This window comes from Megascapheus bottae, chromosome 10 (genome assembly GCF_031878675.1).
Source record: "Megascapheus bottae isolate mThoBot1 chromosome 10, mThoBot2.hap1, whole genome shotgun sequence".
Taxonomy (NCBI): domain Eukaryota; kingdom Metazoa; phylum Chordata; class Mammalia; order Rodentia; family Geomyidae; genus Megascapheus; species Megascapheus bottae.
Genome location: NC_143518.1, coordinates 55441889 through 55460798, shown reverse-complemented (window position 1 = coordinate 55460798; position 18910 = coordinate 55441889). Strand labels below are relative to the sequence as shown.

Here is an 18910-nt window from a genome sequence, read left to right as displayed (position 1 = left end):
GAAAAAAAATCATAATTTGTTTTACTGTAACTATCAGCATCTGAACTCTCATTCTCCTACTTCTTCAGCCTCAAAGCCTCCTGCAATTAAGATTCAGGAAGGCAAATCTTTGAACCAAACTACATACATTATCATTAAAGTCTAGGTGATACTACTAAGTGAAATACTATTCCTTTTAGTCATTTAACCCATTAGCCACACTGAATGCTTTGCAGGCTGCTTATTTTGTGTAATTGTTGTGTAATGAATCAGATTCATTTAAAAGATGGTTCAGAATGTACCTATCCTGCTTTTCCTTTAAATCCTCAAGCCTCCTTCACCTCCAAAAAAATGAAAGAGCTCTGTCTATATTCAGCAAGGCTCTCTCTACATTTCATGTCTCTCCTTTCATGTCTGTCTCTGAATACATTAAGCTAACCTTAGCAGCAACACCGGACACTGAGAGGAAGAAACTTCTCTGAGAAGGAAGTGGATTTCTTTGAAAAAGCAAGAAGTGTTCATTGAGTGCCCAATTCTGTATAAGATATTTAATAAGCACAAGAGTAAGATTAGACTACTGGTCTAATCTTTGACCTATCACCAAAAACAAAAGGAACAACATTTGTGCAAGCACTCAAACAGCAGTCCTGAGTCCCTTTGTACCTTGTTACTCATCAGTATATTCTAATTATCTGTTTATAATTATCACAGGCATCTTTCTCTGTATCTTCAGCACCCAACACAGTGATTGACATATGTAAATGCTTAAAGTTTGTTCTGCATAAAAAATCCATTTATTCGAGTTATCTACAGAAAGCAAAAAGCAAACCAACCCATTAAATATTTTGAAATGTATAGTATTGTGATGAATAAACTAAACAGAACCATCATTCCTAAAAACAGCTTTTATCTCAACACAGACACTGGCAACACACAAGAGTAGAACTACAGAAGTTAGCCACCACGGTGTCTCAACCTGAGCCATGAGAAGCCCAGACACTGTCTCTTTCTCACCTACCATTTCTCTCTCTACCATTTTCTCTTTTCCCAAGCCTCCCAGATTCTCACCTAAGAATTAAGAATCTAAGTATCAATGGACCTTTAAATAAATTCTTATAATAAAAGCTGTTCCAAAATTTAGAAAAAACAAAACTAACCAATCTGTACGAGCTTTGTGACTGTTACTACTACCAGGAGAGTGGATAACAGAGAAGAAAACCAACTGAATCACTTTTCAAAACTAGACAGAAAGGCCTCCACACCTCTGAGACAGTGTCCATGAGAGAAAAACGAATAAAACATGCTGCATTGGCAAAACCACTGCAGGCACACCCTATTATTCATCTGACCCAAATTATCACCTCCCCTGTTCTATCTCACCTACAACAGCCACCACAAATAAACTTGCTACTGTCAAAGCAACCAAGGACCAGTCAATGCAAAGGGGACTCAGTTGAGCCTAGTGTCTAATTCTCTTACTTGCAAGCTCTCTTGCAAGGGTTCCATGTGCAACCTACTACACTCAAGAAAGGGCTTCATGGAGATGGCACTATCCACATCCTTTGCTTCTCTCAAGAATCTTTACCTTCTTCAGTGACCTCCAACGTGTCTGTAAGATGTGAACAAGGAAAAGAGAAAAACGATGTTGAAAGCAGGTGGTTGGAATCCTTCCTTCTCTGGGCACACAGCTCCAAGATGCAGAGTACAACATGGCAGGGAAATGGCACTAGGGCTAAGGGTGCATTTCTGACCCCAGGCTTCACCACTGACTAGGTCTGTGACCTTGGCAGTCCACGTGCCTTTTGAGCCTAGAACTGCTCATCTGTAAACTGAAGATGTTAGATTTGACTGCCTTTAACATCTTTTCCAGTTCTAAAATGCTGGGTGTGATCTGTTTGTTGAAAGAGTAAGGATATGAAAATAATGAAAGGTTATTTTGGCTGTTTTTATTTTAAATTATATGTGAATTTAATTATGCAAGCTCCCTCAGTATTTCTGTAACTACAGATCAAAAAGTTGAGTGAACTAGCCAGGGGCTCTGAGGACCCACAGTGCAGCCTTAGCAATTCTCTAAAGAAGAGATTAAAAACTGTAGACTGACAGTAGGAGGGAGGAAAGAAACCTGTTTTCAGAGCTACAACAGCTGCCTCCCTGACAGTTAAAGGACTTCTAAGTTAATAGAGGTTTCTTATGTAATTAATACAAGGGCATCTGCATATGGGTTGCCAGGAGGTAAACAGCATGGCTTCTCAGCTGGCATGCGTTAACCCTGCCAATCCTGGCTGCAGGAAAATTTGTATCAAATTATCTTAGTGTAAATCAAGGCTTTTCTTGATTAAAGTTACTTTAAAGTAAAGGTTTTAAGTTAGGAAGAAGAAAAGAAAAATTAAAGGAGCAAGCAACTGTATTTGTACTAGATAACAATTATAGGGTTCTGATCAACTTATTTGCCTTATCACATGTAATGCTTATAGATTCTACCAGACAAAAACCACTATGATTCTCAGTTAAAAACAAGGGCTGGGAGTTTTGCCTAGTGGTTAAGAGTACTTGCCTAGCATGCACAAACACCAGGGTTTGATTCCTCAGTTTCACATACATAGAAAAAGCCACAAGTGGTGCTGTGGCTCAAGTGGTAGAGCCCTAGCTTTGAGAAAGCCTAAGAACAGTGTTCAGGCCCTGAGTTCAAGCCTCAGAACTGGCAAAAAATAAAAACAAGGACCCACTTTAGCCATTCACACAGTGAGGCAAAAGGAAGATATTGTTAGGAAAGGATCACATTCACAGGGAAGCAATAGCTATGTGTTCTTGAAGACGCAAAATAGTGTTTATTGAAATGAAGTCCAGGAAGTGGAAACAAAAGGTTTTTTATCCTTTGTTGCAGCTTTCCTTTTCTTTTCTTTTGTCTTATTCATTCATTTATCTGTCTTTGGGAGGTAAAGGGGAGCACAAAAAGTGAGCAAATGCAGCAGTGATATTCATTAGACCTTAAATTGAAAATGAACTTCTGGAACAGGAGACAAAAAAAACTGGGAGACAGCGAGGGAAGGGGTGACATAAAAAAAAAAGAAAGAAAGAGAGAGAGAGACACACACATGGAGGGAGGGAGGGAGGGAAGGAAGGAAATGTACTCCTTATTTGACTTATAACTGTAGCCCTTCTGTATATTATCTTTAAAATACTTTTTTAAAGAGGACACAAAAGGCTAAAAAACAATACCTAAGCACATAAAAGGTAAAAAACAGGAGTTGTCCTAGGTCCCAGGGTACCAAGTTAGTGGGTGGTAAGATATGTCTTGTGCAAAACTGTTTCCTAATCTTGGGCTAAACACAAAATGTAATGTTTCATTTATACTTTATTTATAGTTGTAGGACCTCAAAATTTAAAACAGACTGAGCAAGGAAGGAAAGGCACTATATGAAGTAATAGTAAAGTGGAACTCTGCACTTTTGCCTCAGTTTATTGCTGCAACCTTGTTGGGGATTCAGAAAACAACCGAGGTATGGTGCTTTGATCTGCTGAGTATTCTAAATCGGCTCATGCATGTAAAACTTGCATTAAATACATGTATAATATTTTGTTCTTGTTAACTTGTCTTTTGTTACAAGAATAGATTTTGACTTTTATGATGAATGAGAAAAGGTATTACACTTTCCTGTCTATGGGAACTCAAAGGATAGACACAGACTTCAGAGTTCATTCAGGATTCAACAGTTACAGATGAAATCCTTGTTTCTGTACATTAGGACTAACCTCCTCAGCAGTTTGTGAGACAGTCTCAATATGTAGCCCAGGCTGGACTCAAACTCTAGCTCTACCTGCCTCTGCCTCTCTAATGCTGAGATCATAGGGTGAATGAGCTACCTACCACACCTGGCCCTTTAGGAGGTAAATAGTATTTTAAACATTCCAAGGAGTTACACTTTTGTGTTCCTTTCCTAAAAGTATCCTCTTTTGTCTGACTGTATGTGAATGCCTAGAGTCCTATATAGGTTACCATGTCCAGTTATATTTTGGATCGCTAGCTTCCCCATATGAGAGAAAACATGTGCCATTTGTCTCTGAGCTTGGCTTACCTCAGCTAGCATGATATCTTCTAGGTCCATTTCCCTGCAAATGACATAATCATTCTTTCTAATGAATGAGTAAAATTCCCTGGGGGGGGTGTGTGTGTGTGTGTGTGTGTGTGTGTGTGTGTGTGTGTGTGCGCGTGTGACATTTTATTGATCTATTCATCTGCTGTAGAGCATCTGGGCCTTCAGAAATTTTTAAATCTCATTTTTAATACTGAACTTCTCTGCATATAATATGTAATTTTATGGAAGGCAAGCTACTTAGGTTCTTCCTAAAAGCCAATGAAATTTAAAATGCTTTATAATTAATCAAAGCAACCAGTAACATAATTACACATTTGTGTCAAATAAAGTAACAGGGTTTTTTGTTTTTGTTTGTTTTCTGCCAGACCTGGGACTTGAATTCAGGGCTTAGGAGCTGTCCTGAGCCTCTTTGTACTCAAGGATAACATTCTACCACTTGAGCCACAGTGCTACTTCCAGCTTTTTCTCAGTAGTTTACTGGAAATAGTCTCATGCCTTTCTTGCCTGCATGGCTTTGAACAGTAATCTTCAGATCTCAGCCTCCTAAGCAGCTAGGATTACAGTCATGACCCACCAGTGCCTGGCTTAACATCCCTATCCTAAAGTAGCATTTATTCTTTTCTTCACATTTGTTTTTGGTTTTTGCTGGTCCTGAGACTTGAATTCAGGGTCTGGGCACCATCCCTGAGCTGCGTGTGTGTATGTGTGTGCGTGCATGTGTGTGTGTGTGTGTGCCTGTGCATGTGTGTGTGTCAGGACACTGTCCTTGAGCTCTTCAGCTCAAGGCTACCACCATACCCTTGAGCTAAGCCCCACTTCCCGTTTTCTAGAGGTTAACTGGAACTAAGAGTCTCAGGTTCTTTTGTGCCTGGGCTGGCTTTGAACCTTGATCCTCAGATCTCAGCTTCCTGAGTAGCTAGGATTACAGGCATGAGCCACAGTGCCCAGTGTCCCTAAGCTTCTTTTGCTCAAGGCTAGTACTCTGCCACTAGAGCCACAGCACCACTTCCAGCTTTTTCTGTTTATGTGGGACTGAGAAATCCAACCCAGGGTTTGATGCGTGCTAGGCAAGCACTCTACACCATTAGACCACATTCCTAGCCCCTCTAACAGTTTTTAAATAGATTGTCCTGAGTAGAAGTGGCTTGTAATCCTAATTATGTGAGAGGTAGAGAATGGATGATCAGGGTTTGAGGCCAACCCAGGCAAAAACAAAGGTCACAAGACTTCATCTTTACCTTGGCTGGGTGTAGTAGTACATGTCTGGCATAGCAGCTACAGAGGAAACACAACAGCCTGCTAGGAATAACATTAAGAGCCTAATATGAAAATAGCCAATGCAAAAAGCATGATGGAGCAGCAGAAATGATAGAGCACCTACTTAGCAAGCATTAGGATCTGAGGTTCAATAACCAGTAATGTCAAAAAATAAAAATAAAAGTAGGTTATCCTGGGGCCGGGAGTTTGGCCTAGTGGTTAAAGTGCTTGCCTAGCATGCATGAAGACCCGGGTTCGATTCCTCGGTACCACATACATAGAAAAAAGCCAGAAGTGGTGCTGAGGCTCAAGTGGTAGAGCTCTAGCCTTGAGAAAGTCCAAGGACAGTGCTCAGGCCCTGAGCTCAAGCCCAGAACTGGCACAAAAAAAAAAAACAAAAAAAAAACAAAAGTAGGTTATCCTGGTACCTAGAGAGAAATGGCCTCCCCAGAGGCTTTATTCCTCTAGAAGCCAAGTGAAACAATGAGAAGGCACTCAGCATCCTGTTGACAAGTTCCCTTTTGGGTGAAACTGCTCCTGAGGCTGGGCATGCTCTAGAGGGAAGAGAAACACAGCTGGCAGCTGGCAACTGTGATTTATGGGACGGAGATAGAAGTGGTTCCTCGAAGGAAGCCAAACCTATGCTTCACAGAGGATGAAAGTTCTGTCATCTGGAAGGAAGAATACTAGCAACTTACCACGATTAAGAGTAGTTCAAAGGCAGGGATGCAGTGGAGCTGGAGCTCAAGTAGTAAAGAGCTCCCCTCGAGCTCAGGGACAGCACCCCAGCTCTGAGTTCAAGTTCCACAATTGACAAAATTTTCTAAATAGATAAATAAGGAGAATCAAAGCTAAGGATATATCCAAAGGATACCCAAAGCGGCCTGAAGGAGTCTTAAAAACCACACTGGGAATTGTTTATGAATAAAAGTAAAAAATAAGACAGGCATTGATGGCCCATGTCTGTAATCCTAGCTACCCAGAGGCTGAGATTTGAAGATCTGAGGCCAGCACAAGCTGGAAAGTCTGTGAGACGCTTATTTACAATGAACCATCAAAAAGTCACAAGTGAAGCTGTGGCTCAAGTGATAGAGCACCAACCTTGAGTCAAAACAAAACTCGGGGACCAGGCCCTGAGTTCAAACCTCTGGACCTACACAATAAATTAAATAGACAGCCAGATAGACAAGACAGCCCGACAAAATAACAGTGAGTTAAAATCCGGTGAAAATTTCACAAGCCCACACTGATATAAATGAGTAAGTAAGGGAAAAGGAAAATGCCTATTTTATAGCAGAAACGAACTAATAACTATAGAAAGAATGATGACTATAAAAAGCACCTCTGAAGGGGGAGGGCACTGTCTAGAAGACCATGTTTGAGTAATAGGGTATCAGTGACACCTAGGATATCTCCTACAAGACTAATTGAGTACCAAGGGGAAAATGGTGAGCATGAGGGAGAGAAATTTAGAAGACGCCACCTGACTAGAGATCAAACCTAACATGGAGAGGGAAGAACCTGTGTTCGGTGAGGCAGCACAGATCAGGGTTCTCTGCATGGTCCTATTAAGGGTTCATGACCTAAGTATAGTCATGAGCAGCCAGGTTTGGGGTTATCCTATAAAACGGAAATATTTACTTACTCTGAGCTTATCAAAGACAAGCATGTCAAGGAAAGGCCAAGGAACTAACTGTTTCATATTAAGGGAGTCTGAAGAGGAATGGTAGTGAAAGGCAACATGTTTTCTTGGATAGCGCTGGATCAAAGAAAAACAGTCACTGTTAGCACATTCAATAAAACTTTCCTGGGGCCTCAGGACTGAGCAGGAGCACAGAACCCTGTTCATTTCCAAACCTGAAGGGGTAGGATATATGTAAAATTCTTTTTGTTGTTGTTGTTTGTAAGAACTGTGTACTGGGCTCTTTAGATAAAACAACCTATATACAATTTGCTCTTAAAAAGTTCTGAAGCAGAGGATTACAATAGCTCAAAACCTAGCTACATAAGGCCATAAAGGATGAGACTAAATGAAAGAACCTCCAGGATGTAGAAACGAAAGAACCATATCATGTGTGATTGTTGTTCTTAATGTACTATGTTAGTTCTCATCTCTTTTGTTGTCCCTTGGTTATTCTCCTATTGATAAAGTATCTTACTTTATCATCTGGTATGTTGTATACACAATTATTTGAAATAGGAAAGGGAAGGGGGGAAAACAAGATGAGGGAGGGGGTGGAAGGAGGGAAATGAGGACAAAAACATGAGAAGGGGTATCAATGTGTGTGAAATAATGCACCTTCTATCTGGCAAATATAACTGTAACCCTTCTATTAATTACAATAAAAAAGTTCTGAAAAAATACAACATAATGTATGTAGGGCAAGAAACTGGTTATGAATCAAACACAACAAAATGTTAACAGCTGGGAAATCTGCAAATAGCAGGTAAGGCGGCTCTATATTTTGTTCTGGAAACATTTATGTATGTTTAAAGTTTTCCCTCTAATTTTTGGTGCCAGCTGGGCTGATGCCAGTGGCTCAAAGCCTGTAATCCTAGCCATTCAGGAGGCTGAGATCTGAGGATCTCAGTTCAAAGCCAGCCCAGGTTTAAAAAAAATAGTTCATGAGACTTATCTCCAATTAATTACCAGAAAACCAGAAGTAGAGCTGTGGCTCAAAGTGGTAGGATACTATCATTGAGCAAAAAAGCTCAGGGACAGAACCTGGGCCCTGAGTTCAAGCCCCATGATGGAGACACACACATAAAAGTTGATGCCAGTACTGGGGTTTTTAACTTAGTTTGGGTACTGTCCTGAGCTTTTTTACATAAAGTTGGCACTCCATCATTTGAGCCATAGTTCTACCTCCAGCTTTTTAGTGGTTGACTGGAGATACAAGTTTCATATACTGTCCTGCCTAAGCTGGCTTCGAACCCTGACCCTCAGCTCTCATCCTTCTTGGTAGTTAGGATTACAGGGATGAATGGGCCAGTGGCACCCGGCTCAAAATAATTTTTTTTTTTTTGCCAGTCCTGGGCTTGAGCTCAGGGCCTGAGCACTGTCCTTGGACTTTCTCAAGGCTAGAGCTCTACCACTTGAGCCTCAGCACCACTTCTGGCTTTTTGCTATGTATGTGGTACCGAGGAATCGAACCCGGGTCTTCATGCATGCTAGGCAAGCACTTTAACCACTAGGCCAAACTCCCGGCCCCTCAAAATAATTTTTGATTGATTCTAAGCAAAGCCTATGTAGCTTAAGAGGCAGAATTCTAACTGAATAGGAAAAACAGCAAGAAAAAATGGCAAATGTAGTCATAATTGGGATTTAAATTTTTGCTTAACAGCTCCTTCACTATCCCTCCTTTGCCCTCAACTATCTCCCATGTCTTCAATCTTTCGGTTATGGATTACTATTACTATTGCCCATTCAGAATGTGGGGAGTCCAGAGCACTAACCTAAGTAGCTCGAAAGGAGACCGAGTCCAAATGCACAAGAATAAGCAGCATAGACCAACATCATCGTGCTCCAGCACAGAATTCTGATACGTTACCTATAACCACCAAGGTCATAAATTAGGAAGCCAGCAGAGAAAGCATGACTTTGCAGGGCCACAGCGGTACCTCTGGTTACCATCTCATCAGCCATGTAGACCTCCTTCTTATTGGGAGCTAACTAGTTCTAGTCTATACTAACTAATCATTTTCAAAGTCAGAGCAGAACTTCTCCATTTCTCTCCAGGGAAGAAGAGCCAAAGAAGCAGAACAGTCATTCCCCACAGGGGAAACAAATAGCTCTGCTCATATGCCAAAAAAACAAGAACGGCTTTGCTCCTCCTAGCTATTTCCCCCCACGTTCTTTCTTACATTTACCCATCTCCATAGCATTAAAAAAGTATTTTGTGAAATATTCTTAAAACTGAACTCCACAGTAGTTCAGTCTGGATAAAGCGAGTTTTTGTTGAAACTAGTAACCTAGTCATATGTGTGACAGGGCCTTACTGCTTGCCCTGGGAAGTCTGGGTTTATTTGAGAGAAATGGGAGAGATTATGGGGAGGGAAGGGGGATGGAGAAGTGAGAGAGAGCTGGTTAATTTCTCTCCCATTATCTGAACTGGAAAGGATTTTTAAAAAGGCACTATAGCTCTTAATCTCATAAAGCTAAATTTAGACACTTCACATCCAAAACTTTTTTTAAAAAAAGGGATAAAAGCATTTTTTTAAAGAAATGTGAGTTTAAAAAAAATCAAAGGCTTTTATAACCAAGACATCATTCTTTGGGACAATACTGATACATCGTTCAACCACCCAAGTGAAAAGCCAAAGAACCTCAAGTCCTCCTTCTCATGGTCCTGCCCTGAGAACAGCACCCCTGGGAACGGAAGCACCACACAAAGAGAGTGTGACCAAAAGGTTCTCACAGCCACATAGTACACCACCTAAGAATACACCCAAATCATTCGCACTGCCTGATGAAGATGACAGGAAAATATACTGCGTGTGGTGGGCACTTTAACCCAGAGCCCACAGGGGACCACTGGGTCCTATGCTTTGATAACTTCCCTTAAGCTTTGGTTCAGACTTTAAAGGAACATTATGCCCTAGGGGACTTTCTCAGAGACCCAGATTCACAGCAGAAAGGAAGGAAGGGGCTTATAGCTCATCCTCCGACATTGATGTTGTCAGGTATCTACTTCCAGGATTCCAAGATGACCCAATTCTTCATCTGGCAAAGAACTGAATCAGAGAATAGATGTCCTTAAAAGGGCTCAAGTCAGGTTCTGGGGAGTAAGAAGAAAAAGCTGCACATTCCACGTGGATTCACCCTCTGTTCCTGTTAGGGCTAACATCAAGGCCTTGCAGGAAGCAAAGCCATCCATCCTGGCTGCTGACTACTTTCTACCAGAAGGGGCGAAGTCACCTTAGGATAATGAAAAGAAACCACATCCACTCACACAACTCATACTCTAGCTACTGCCATGTCGCTAATAAGGACATGGAAATGAGAGCAGCTCTGAAAGTAATCCTTACCAGGCATGGGTGGCTCATACCTCTAATCCTACTCAGGAGACTGAGATCTAAGTATAGAGGTTTGAAGCCAGTCTGGGCAACACAATAAGAATCCATCTCAATAAATAAACATTAGGTGTATCACCTTTATATAAAATAAAATACAAGTAACATAAACTAAAAATGCTAGCCTAACTAATCCTCTACCGAGTATCATTGTTCTTTTTTTTTTTTTTTTTTTTTTTTTGCCAGTTCTGGGGGCTTGAACTCAGGGCCTGAACACTGTCCTTGGACTTTCTCAAGACTGGTGCTCTACCACTTGAGCCACAGCACCACTTCCAGCTCTTTCTATGTATGTAGTACCAAAGAAATGAACCCAGGTCTTCAAGCATGCTAGGCAAGCACGCTACCAGTAGGCCAAACTCCCACCCCCTCCCACACACACACTTATTTTTTTAAAAGGAATCCAAATAGTGAAAGGCAAGTGATTCTACAAAACTTTAACCATCTATGGGGGAAAACGCCCTTCAGGAGTACAAATTAAATTGTGTTTAATTTTAGAACATCTTTCAAAAGATCATTCCAATATGTTCCAGACATGCAAAAATCTTTTTGTGTTTTTCTTCTATTTATTAGTTGTACAGGTTGTTTCATGTTAACATACCTGCAGATACATACAATGGACTCTGATCAGACTCACCACTCCAGACATGGAAATAACACATTAATTTACCTCTACATATAAAGTACAATGGTACAGGGACATAATGATGAACAATAACTGTCTTTAGTCAGAAAGATAAAGACCAGAAAAAAAGCAAATAAAAGCACAATATGCTCTACCAGAACTTTTAAGAATTAGGCAACAGTCATAATGTGAAATTACCATTTCCACTTACTTCAATTATACATGCATGTACATGTGTTTTAGGTTTTTATTTGCAGTATTGGGACTGAATATAAAGTATTACACATGTTGACTTAAATGCTGACACTGAGGCATCCTCAACATCAAAAGATTATTTTAAGGAATTTCTTTTGGGGGGAGGGGAAATTCTAGAATTTTTGTTGTTTTTGCTGGTCAAGGGGCTTGAATGCAGGGCCTGGGGGCTGTTCCTGAGCTCTTTTGCTAGTGCTCTACCACTTTGCGCCATAGCTCCACTTTTGGTTTTTAAATAGTTAATTGAAGGGACTCACAGGGACTTTTCTGCTCTGGCTGGCTTTCTACATGATCCTCAGATCTTAGCCTAAATAGCCAGGATTACAGGTGTGAGCAACCGGCGCCCAACACAAATCTGAAATTTGAACTTAGGGCCTATGCTTGCTAGACAGGCACTCTACTACTCAAGGTATACCTCCAGCATTTTTTGCATTTATTACTTTTCAAGTGGGATCTTGCTTTTTGCAAGTGTCAGCCTTGATCCTCCTATATTTGATGCATAACTGTACTATGGTATCTAAGTCTCTTTTTTTAATTTTTTACTAGTTGAGATGGGATCTTTTTTGACCAGACTAAACTTAAAATGACACCCTCCTGATCTAAGCATACTTGGTAGCTGGGATTAAAGTTGTGAGCCACTGCACTCATCTCAAAAATTGTTTTTGAAGTGCAGTTATCACAGTAAGACTCCTTTCTTGTTCTAGCAATCTAGTGAAAAAGGAAACAGGGTAGATGCTAAGTACCAGGGGCTTACGCCTATAATCCCAGCTACCTAGGAATCTGAGATCTGAGGACTGAGGTTCAAAGCCAGCCTGGGCAGAAAAGACTCTTATCTCCAATTAAATACCAAAAAAGCTAAAGGCGGAACTGTGCTTCAAGTGGTAAGAGCACTAGCCTAGAGCAAAAGAATAGGTGTAGTACCTAGGCCCTGAGATCATGTCCCAGGAGTGGCACACACACACACACACACACACAGAAAATAAAGCCAAAAGTGGGAACTTTGGCTCAGTGGTGGAGTGCCAGCCTTCAGGCAAAAAAAAAAAAAAAAAAAAAAAAAAAAAAGCACAGGGATGGTACCCATGACCTGAGTTTAAGCCCTAGAATCAGTGTGCTCGATAACAGAGAAAATAGGATGGAGAAAGTAGATACAGCAAAACAAATTTAATGGCTAGGTACAGGTGGCTTATACCTATAATTCTAGCTATTCAGAAGACTGAGATCTGAAGATCAAAGTTCAAGGCCAGACTGGGCAGAAAAGTCCATGAGACTTTTATCTCCAATTAACCACCAGAAAACCAGAAGTGGCTGGTGTGGCTTTGAGCTGTGGCTCAAAGTAGTAAAAGTATTAGCCTTGAGTGGAAAAAGCTTAAGGACCATGCCAGGCCTTGAGATCAAGCCCCACAGCCAATCAAAAAAAAAAAAAACTAAACAAAAAAAATAATAATAATAACCAGGGCCGAGAATTTGGTCTAGTAGTAGAGTGCTTGCCTAGCATGCACGAAAACTCAGGTTTGATTCCTCGGTATCACATACATACGTAGAAAAAGCCAGAAGTGGTGCTGTGGCTCAAGTGGTAGAGCTCTAGCTTTGAGAAAGCCCAAGGACAGTGCTCAGGCCCTGAGTTCAAATCTCAGGACTGGCAAAAAATAAATAAATAGGGCCGGGAGTTTGGCCTAGTGGTTAAAGTGCTTGCCTAGCATGCATGAAGACCCGGGTTCGATTCCTCGGTACCCCACATACATAGCAAAAAGCCAGAAGTGGTGCTGAGGCTCAAGTGGTAGAGCTCTAGCCTTGAGAAAGTCCAAGGACAGTGCTCAAGCCCTGAGCTCAAGCCCAGGACTGGCAAAAAATAAATAAATAAATAAATAACTTGTAAAAGCTAGGCAAGATGGATGAATGCTGGATGTAATTCCAGCATTTTTCTTGGCCAGCACAACAGGATACAAACACAAAAATTTAAAGTAAGCAAGTAAGAATCACTTCCAAAACTGAAGAAATGTACACTGAACAAGCCATACTGAAATATATCAAAATAATAATAAACAAACTGCAATTGATAATAGACTTAAAGGCAATGAGGTTTTTTTCTTTTAGGAAAAAGCAGTTTTACAAGGGATTAACAATGTTCAACAAACAATGTACTCACTACCTTACTTATGCAACTATAACCCCTCTGTACATCACCTGGACAGTAAAATTAAATTTAAAAAAATAAACTGCATTTAAAATGAAAAAAAAGAAAAAGAATGGCAGTTTTACAACTTTCTAAAATAGCAGGCTGCCCTATGCCATGGGAAACAGATCTTCTCAGGAAAGGAAGATCAGGAAAGGAAAAGGGAGGCTAAAAAGGGAGAGTAGAGAGAGCTACTATCTTTGGGAAAGCCATCTCCTCCCAGGCTGCTCATCAACTAAAGGGGGCCTGATACCCTGAATCTCAGTGGGTGGAAAGGGCAAGAAAGGCTTGAGTAGGCCATGTCACCTCATGCTCACTGATTCAGGCACTCTCCCACTAAAGTGAATGATGGTCTATGGCAAGCTAGGAGCCTGGGCTATGACTCACTACCAAAGTCTCTGCTACTTACTGAGTGTACATTGTATTCCCACAGCCAGGTCAAAGAAGGACGATGAGCTGCAGAAGCAGATCTGGACTGGAAACCTGGAGACCTGGGCCTAAATTTGACTCCAATTAGATTATTCTGTCCCACATTCCCTCTTTCTGGCTTATTCTTCCTCCAGACCTATGTTCTAACTCCCTAATGTTCACCAACTCTCCTGACACAAACAGCCTGTACACTTAACTCTAATTATATTCCTCAGTTTAATGTACTTTGTTTCCAAACACCATGATTTTGTGAAGTAGTCATTATCATTCCTATTTACTTATTGAGATGTAATTAACCCTTCTTTGTTGCTGTTAGTGTTGCTGACACGTAAGACAGGGCCTCACTATATAGGCCAGACTGACCTCAAGCTTGACCCTCTGCCTCAACCCTCAGCACAACAGTTAGGCAAGCCCAGAATAATCACCCCCCCCTCGCTTTTTTTGCCAGTTCTAGGGCTTGAACTCGGCCTGGACATTGTCATTGGACACTTTTTGCTCAAAGCTAATGCCCTGCCACTTTGGCCAAAGCTCCACTTCCAGCTTTTTCTGTGTATGTGGTACCAAGGAATTGAACCCAGGGCTTCCTGCATGCTAGGTGAGCACTCTACCACTAGGCTATATTCTCTGCCCCATAAACCCTTTTTAACTGTATAATTCACTGGGGCTTAAGGGTTTATTTGTTCATTCATGGTACTATGGATTGAGCCGAGGGCTTCTCACATGCCAGGCAAGTATTCTCACATACACTCCCAGTTCAGCCATTCCTGGGGCTGAACTCAAGGCCTGAGTCCCATCCTTGAGCTTTCTCAACGCTAGAGCTCTCCAATCTGAACCACAGCATCACTTCCAGCTTCTTTTACGTATATGGCACCTAGGAATCGAACCAGGCTCTTCATGAATGCTAGACAAGAACTCTACCACTAGGCCAAACTCCCAGCTCTCCCCTTCTTTTTTGAGTTGGGGTGTCACGTATTACCCAGATTAACTTTGACCTTTCATATCTCCTTTCTGCTTCAGTTTCCCAAATAACAGGTTACAGGTGTTAGCCTCCATGACTGGCCTTCTGTGGTTTTCAGTATGTTCACAAAGTTGTCCAACTACTCCCATTATCTAGTTCCAGAGCATTTTCAAGTCCCTACCCCTCCCAAAATTACTACTGTTTAATTTCTTTCTTAGGAGAAAAGTGTAGAAAAGCTGGTCTCTACCAGCCCAAGGTCAATGTCTTAGACACATTATAAGCCTCTCCCTTAAACAGGTAAGAGGTCCACCACAAGTGCCCATATTCCGTGGCAACTACTAATCTACTTTCTATCTCTACAAATGTGCCAATTTGAGACTTTCCACATAAATATAATCAGTGTATGTGACATGTTTATCATTCCTATTCTGCACAGGAAGAACCCAACTTGAGCAGGTAAAATAACTTGCCTAAGTCAAAGGGTTAGTAAGATACACTACAATAGGACCCCAAGGTTGGTTCAATGGTTATGTTTGCTTTTGATCACTGTAGGCAGCATCCACAGGGGAAGAAAGTTGAGAAAGCAAGAGATAATTTTATGAACACTTGGGGACATGGGACCCTGTTAATCTACAGTAATTTAAAAAATGGTAAGTACAACTACAGCACCATCTTTACTAAGCTTAAGTGGTGTAAACAAGCAACTCTTCTAAAAGGTCCTGGTAAACTACCAAAAACCACTGTGGCCATTTCAACTAACTCTGGCTCCTTGCCCTACTCTCAGCCCCATCAAGATGGTGGCTGAAAGAAACCAGCTGAGCATGGTGGTGCATGCCTCTTCTAACCTGTATACCAGGATGACTGAAACAGGAGGATCAAGAGTTCAAAACTTACCTGAACTTCACAAAGTTCTAGGCCAGCTTAGGCCAAACAAGTCTCTGTCTCAAAAAACAAAGCTAGATAGAATCACATATGTTTGTAATCCCAGCACTTGAATGTTTGAGGCAGGAAGATTGGGAGTTCAAGGACAAGGACAGTCCAAGGATACAAAATAAGTTCTAGGCAACTTGGGCTACATGGTAACACCCACTCTAAAAAAAAAAAACCCAAGGATTATGGAAGGGTAACACTAAGATGCATAGTATTTACCAACTGACACATTGAATTGAAGCCTAAAGATAATTTAAAAATTATATATGTGTGTGCACATATATTGTTTATATATAAAACAAAACAAGGATCAGAGATGTAGCTCAGCAGTAGAGTAATTGCCTACCATGTGCTAGGTCCTAGATTGGATCTCTAGATTCACAAAATCAAACCAAAAGGAAACTGGGTCTTTTCTCCCTAACATTTGACTTTTTCAAAATGTTTCTCTTTATTTATGTATTTATTTATTTATTTAGGCCAGTCCCAGGGCTTGTACTCAGGACCTGAGCACTGTCCTTAGGCTTTCTCAAGGCTAGAACTCTACCACTTGAGCCAGAGCACTATTCTAGCTTTTTCTATATATGTGGTACAGAAAAACTGAACACAGGTCTTTGTGCATGCTAGGCAAGCATTCTACCACTCGGTCAAATTCCTGGTTCCTGTTTCTCTTTATTATTCATAGAAATTCCTAGAACAATGTGTATTTTAATTAAGTGCAGTCCTAGTGCTTTTCCTCTTTAAAAATTCTGGCAGCCGGGCCCGGGAGTTTGGCCTAGCGGTTAAAGTGCTTGCCTAGCATGCACAAGGACCCGGGTTCGATTCCTCGGTATCCCACATACACAACCAAGCCGGAAGTGGCAGAGACGAGACTGCAACAAGCGACAGAGAGCGAAAGCAAGCAAGCGGAGCCCAACCGAGTGGTGGCCGGAGCGAGCGGGGCCGGAGCGAGCAGGGCCGGAGCGTGCGGGAGCGAGCCCAGCCAGAGCCAGCGAGGCCGGAGCGAGCGGGGCTGGAGCGAGCGGGGCCAGGAGCGTGCGGGAGCGAGCCTGACCAGAGCGAGCGGGGCCGGAGCGAGCGGGGCCAGAAAGAGAAGGGGGCCAAAAAAAAAAAAAAAAAATTCTGGCAGCCAGTTTACACTAGGTGTGATTTTACAAAAAAAAATTTTTAAAAGATAGCTGTCAGCTACCAAAAGCTCTTAAATACCTAAGAATTAAAATTCACATAAAATGTCAACAATCCAGCCATACTTTAGTTTTCTCTTTCTTCCTCCAGCTTTCTGTATTCTAAATGTAGGGCTAGAATATACTTCCATAGAAGACCAAGTTCAGGTTTTCCTTGTTTATTATCCACCATCCAACATAACCAAATTGGCAAACTTTAATGATGACAATTGTTTTTTCTCAAAAGCAAAGAGTACGCTGGGAATAGTAGCACAGCATTGAGAAGGCTGAGGCAGCAGGACTGCAAATTTGAGCCAGCCTGGGCTACGTAGTAAGTTCAAGGCCAGCCTGGATGTATCTTGAGACCTATTTTGAAAGATGAGAGAAAAGGGAGAGGAAAAATGGCAGGGAAGAGAAGAGGCATACAGAAGTGAAAGACAGACCTCCAATAACCTGAGGCCAAGGTCACTATCTTTCTTTACTTGACTCTTTATTCCCACGGACAACACATTGACCAATACAATCCCAGGCTATTTAAAATAGCCAGGCATGGCCATTTGGCCTATAATCCTAGCAGAAAAGACTATTATAGCCGGGCGTGGTGGCTCATGCCTGTCATCCTAGCTACTCAGAAAGCTGAGCTCTGAGGATCGCGGTTGAAAGCCAGCCCAGGGACTGAAGTCCATGAGACTTTTATCTCCAATTAACCACTAGAAAACTGGAAGTGGTGTTGTGGCTCCAGGGGTAGGGCAGTAGCCTTGTCCTCATCTCCAGATGAGAAGATGTAGCACAGTGACTTGGTCAAAGGCCATTCAGTTAGGAAGTAGGACCAGAAGTGAAGGAAGGTAAAGCAAGTGACAGCATTCCAAATGGACACCTTTGGGAGACTCCTACTTCCTAAAACTGGGAAGTTTCTGACAAACTGTAACAGGACTGCTACTAGGTCATAAAGAAGAAAAGTACTTTTTCTTCTTCTGCTTTGTAATATTCTACTCTGCCTTTTTTCAGATGCTCTCTAAGTCCCCTTGGGGAGGCAGAGGCAGGAGGGATCAAGACTGAAGACAGGTTGGGCTACATAATGAGTTCCAGGGCCGTCGGGAGTGAATGAATAAATATAAATAAATAATTGCAAAGGCTTCATTATTACTTCTGAGCCTTATGACAAAGAAAAATAATTAACAGCTAGAGGCTAATTACCCTCTACAAAGTAAAAAAAGAGGACAATGAATGGGCAACAAGAGGAACCAAGAAAATTTCACTTAGAATTCAGCTTTCTTTGTAAAAGGTAAACTACTCGCAAATTTTGTATTTTCTTCCCGCCTGTCCTGGTGCTTGAACTCAGGTCCTGGCCACTGTCCTGAGTTTCTTTTGCTTGAAGCTAGCACTCTACCACCACTTGAGCCACAGAATTACTTCTGGCTTTTTCTGTATATGGAATGAAGCCCAGGGCTTCATGCATGTTAGGCAAGCACTCTACCACTAAGCCACATTCCCAGCCCCCAAATTTATCATTTTAGAGTTCAAGTTCATCTTTTCTTTTATCAGGGACTTTATACAATCTCTACCCTGACCCATGTTAACAGAAAACTATCAAAATTAAGAGGGAAGTATTATTTTGGGGCTCTTCCCAGTTCTTTGTGGTTAAGAGTGAAATGTAACTTCTTGGTATTACAGGACACAAAATAGTATAAAGAGGCAGCAGGGGGCCGAGAGTTAGGCCTAGTGGTAGAGTGTTTGCCTAGCATGCACAAATACCTAAGTTCGATTCTTCAGTACCACACACATAGAAAAAGCCAGAAATGGTGCTATGGCTCAAGTGGTAGAGCTCTAGCCTCAAGAAAGCCCAAGGTCAGCGCTAAGACCCTAAGTTCAAGCCCCAGGACTGGCAAAAGAGAAGGGGGATGGAAGGGGATGGGGGAAAGGAAGGGGATGGGGGAGAAGGAGGAAAGGAAGGAGGAGAGGGAGGGAAAAAGGAAGGGG

At 41.6% G+C, this 18910-nt stretch overlaps 1 protein-coding gene across 1 annotated transcript in view; it reads right to left on the bottom strand.

Annotated features, from left to right (window-relative positions):
• Dstyk (dual serine/threonine and tyrosine protein kinase) overlaps window positions 1–18910 on the bottom strand; it is a 47986-nt gene that overhangs the window by 26013 nt on the left and 3063 nt on the right. The window lies entirely within an intron of this gene.